Here is a 4,764-nt window from a genome sequence, read left to right on the forward strand (position 1 = left end):
AGTAGTTTTGAGTATTAGTATTAGCCTCCCTTAAGTGCATGTCTTTGGCTTCAAGACAAGGACTAAGTGGCATTTTCTATAAATGGATGGAGAGGAATATTGTGAATCACTTTGGACCCACCAAACCTAACCATATGACTAGAAAGAATCACAGAAAAGTTTACTGATATGATTCAAAAATTCAGTCAAGCGTTCAATTTCAAAGATAAGCAAATTCATGAACTCCAACGCTCACAGGAGAGAAAAATATCAGATCCCTGAACTTGGTTATATTTACCTCAGCCTCCAAACATGGCCTTATAAGTAGGCTGTTCAAATTTCTGAGTCCACCAGGAGCCATGGGAATGAGTATCAGTTCACTTGGTTTCCCCTCAAGAAGCAAAATGACATCGAGAAAAAACCAAGTGTAAGTTTTTGTGCTTCAAATCAAACATGAAGTTCATGATTAACTCAAATGTGTATACCAATTAGTAGGATATTTTGCTGTTCATGAGCTCCAATCTGTGTATTAAGTAGTGGGAGACCTTGTGTCACGGGTTTATCTGAAAGCATCGCGCGACACCTGGTGATTCCAATTAGGTGAGCCTTCCAAGTCAAGGAAGCAACACGAACACCCTGAACTAAGATGCACAATCACAACAGAGTGCGCACAATCTCAAAGAGATTAAGAGAGAGCAACAGAGAGAGATAGAGAAAGAAAGTAACTCTTCTTCATAAGTTTCAAGATTTACATAGAGAGAGTGAGAGGGGGGAGAGGGATATGTTACTTTAGTTCATGGAGGATCTTAGGCCACAGGCCATTTATGTATACTACAAATGATCAAGGAGGTATTTACATCAAGGAAAGAAAGTGTCAACATAGCGGGCTGGAACACGCTCTCCTACCTAAACTGGCACCATCCTCGATGTGATCTGCTGCTAGTAGTCTTCAATGGATTGCTAAAACTGGCGAATATTACGTGGAGTTTTCCAACTAGCATTACTCTCTGACAGTCCTTTCCATTTCACGAGATACTTCTTTACTTCTAGATAGTTGTTGACGTGATCCATGATGAACTCAATTTCTCTGGAGGTCGAAGCTGACGTTTATATTGTAGCTCGCTAAGGAATGGGAGCTTGTTGAAATAGATTGTGGCTGAGATCCTCTTTATCTTCATTGAAGGGCTTTACATTGCACACGTGAAAGACGTGGTGAACCTAGAAACTGACAGGAAGATCTAGCTTATATGCTAACTTGTCGATCCTCTAGATGATGAAAAAGGGTCCATCATATTTTTTAATGTCCTCGATGATGCCCCCGAAAGATAGTCGTTCTCTCGAGGTATAATTTGACTATCACTTTATCTCTGACTCAGAACTGGGAGGGTCGGCGATCTTGATTCACCAAATTTTTCATTCGCTTAGCAATTTATGTAGAAACGCCTTTGCTAATTCAGTCTGATCATGTCAGTTCTTGATAAAGTTGTAAGCAAAGGGTGCCTTTTCTTGACCTTGGGCCGCTATGGAGTGTGGCGTTTGTGGTTGTTGCACTGTCACGAACTCGAATGGACCATGCCTCGATGATTCACTCTTTTGAAGATTGTAGCAGAACTGAGCGATATCCAATAGCTCTATCCAATTTTTCTGATTTGCACTCACAAAGTGTCTCAAATATTCTTCTAGCATCTCATTAATACGTTCAGTCTGGCCAAAACTGGTAAAAAAGTGCAGCTCAAATCCTAGCAACCAAAAGACTTTTCTTCAAAACTTACTTGTAAATCGGGCAGCATGATCACTAATAATGCTCTCCGGAATGCCACAATACTTCACAATATGCTTCACGAAAGGTCAGGTACAAAGGCTGCGTATTTTGAGAATCTATCAACCACAACGAAAATGATACTGCACCCCTCAGTCTTCAGCAGGCTAACAATGAAATCCATAAAAATATTCTCCCAAGGCTGACTTGGAATGGGGAGAGGTTCTAATAGTCATGCAATCTTCTGATTCATGGCCTTATCCTGTTGACAGATCAAACATATGCGTATGTAGTTGTCTACATCATCGCACATTTAATGCCAATAATAAACTTGTTCCATCAACGCAAAGGTTATTTCTTGCCCTGGATGTCCTGCCCAGGGAGAATCATAGCACTCCTTCAATATCTCACAGTGCAGGGATCCCCATCGAGGCATATATACTTGATTCCTAGTTGTCATTAGCAGTTCTTCTTGTTGCCAGAATTGTCTCGTCTTTCCCTCTTTCACCAGAGATAGGAGGTGTTGCACCATAGGGTCTTCTCGTAAGCCCTCCCAGATTATGTCGAGGAGGTCGCTTTGAGGTCCAGTACCCCCACTCTTATCTTCAATCAAAGTCGTCAACCTGTCCTTCCTGCTTAATGTGTCTGCCACTATGTTGGTTCTTTCGGGTTTGTACTCCAGAATCATGTCAAACTTAGATAAGAATTCCTACCCCTGAGCTTGTTTAGGACTGAGCTTCTTCTGTGTCTGAAAATAGCTTGTGGCAATGTTGTCTGTGTAGACAATGAACGTTGAACCCAATAGGTAATGCCTTCAGGCGTGTATGCAATGTACGATGGCAGTCATCTCCCTTTCGTGTACCGTATATCACTGTTAAGCACTATTCAACTTTCGACTCTCGAAAGCGATAGGGCGACCATCTTGCATCAATACGCCTCCAATGGCAAAATCAAACACATCTGTGTATACTTCAAATGTTTTTTCCTAGTCTGATTGTTACAATACAGTTTTTTTTTGCCATTGCATTCTTAAGAGTCTTAAATGCTCTTTGACATTCTTTTTGCCAATCCCACTTTTTGGCCTTCTTCAACAATTTTATTAGAGGTGCTGCAATAGTTGAATATCCTTCGATGAAACAACGATAATAGTTCTCTAGACCAAAAAAGGATCAGAGCTCGAGGACCTTGGTTGGAATTCCTCAATCCTGAATAACTCTTATTTTCTGACTATCCATCTTTAGACAGCCCTTTCCAACCACATGGCCCAAAAAATTGATTTCGGCCTGGCCGAACATATACTTTTTTCTTTTGACATACAAATCATTGTTCTTTAGAATCTAAAACACCATGCGCAGATGTTGCATGTGTTCTTCCATGTTTTGGCTATAAACAACGATATTGCCTAGATATACCACTACAAAATGATCAAGATAAGGATAAAATATTTGGTTCATCAGCATAGAGAAAGTTGCAAGTGCGTTCGTTAAACTAAAGGGCATCACTAAAAACTCAAAAGCCTCATATCACGTAACACATATAGTCTTGACCTCATCTCCCTCCTCAATCTTGACTTGCCAATATCCCAATCGCAAATCCAATTTTAAGAAAACTCGAGCTTCCCCTAACTCGTTGAACTGATCGGCAATTAGGGGCAAGGGGTATTTGTTCTTGACAATTAGTTTGTTGAGTGCCCTATAGTCCATGCATAGCCACTTGGACCCATCATGTTTGGTCTTAAACAACACAAGAGCTTAAAGGCTGCCTTTGATGGTCGGATGATTCCAATAGCCAACATTTTGTCCAACCACCTTCTAAGTTCTGCGAGTTCCAGCAGGGTCATTTTGTATGGCATTATTGCAGGAGGTTTTGCACTTGGCACCAACTTTATCTGATAGTCCACTTATCTTCACGATGATAAGTTTCTTGGTAACTCTTGGGGCATTGTCTCTTGAAACTCTTCCAATATCGTAGCAATCAGTGAAGGTACGTCTTGGGGAGACTTCTTCTCTTCTCCTTCTCACACAACAACTAGAAATGTTTGATCGCCTCGTTAGAGGCTCCTCTTAATCTGTAAAGCAGAAACCATATGAACGTTCTACGTTTTCAGTGTCGAAGCACAGATCATGCAAGGAGACTCCTTACTCATGAAGTTGATGATATCTAGATGGGGCATAGGCATGACCTTACTCGCCCGTAGGAACTCCATCTCTAATATTACTTTTAAATCGTCCAACTGGGCAATCGAGAAGTCGGTTCTGCCTATCCACTATCTAGCCCAACTTGTACATTCTTGGATACTCCCAAGATGGGTTGTGTAGCTGAGTTCACCGTCTTCATGTGACTAGCTTTCTGATCTCATTGCAAGCCCATTCTTCTTGCTTCCTCTTGGCCAATGAAGTTATGCATGACTTCCGTATCAACCATCGCATTGGTAGTTATTCTATTGATAAACACTGCCAAGTACATTAACTATTTCTTAACTGTGGGCAATACAGAGGTGGACCCTTCTAGCGTGTTCACCCTCTGCAAGGCCACCATTTTGATGTCCTCTTCCACGAGTGCTTCTTCCATCTCGATAGCGTTGGCCGCCCTACTCCCCGTATTTCCTTGATTTTAGTTAGAGCAATCCCACGTGAAATGATTTCTGCAGAAGTATCAACGCCGGAGGTTTGGAGGTACCAGTCTAATTCCCAAAAGTCCATCATGTTGTGCTTGGGGCTGATTTATCTGGTCTCGAGGAGGTGGTCGGTATTGGTTCCCTCCTTGACCACCCGCGGCATTACCCTGATCATCTTTGCGGAATGGCCTTGCTTGAGGTCCCACACGATTATGGTTTTGAAAAAGTAGATATGATTCATCTACGACATATCCTCGATATCGAGCATTACTGATGAAAATACAACTACATATTTTTGAATGCTCCCTGAGTGCCTCAAGGCCATCAGCTTGTCACAGGCAAGCTCCTCGGCATTATGTGAAAGAAAATACCCGCTCATTTCCTTTTTAAAGTCGTCCTATGATTCAAT

This window comes from Nuphar pumila, chromosome 2 (assembly GCF_984573655.1).
Source record: "Nuphar pumila chromosome 2, dmNupPumi1.hap1.1, whole genome shotgun sequence".
In the NCBI taxonomy this organism is placed as follows: domain Eukaryota; kingdom Viridiplantae; phylum Streptophyta; class Magnoliopsida; order Nymphaeales; family Nymphaeaceae; genus Nuphar; species Nuphar pumila.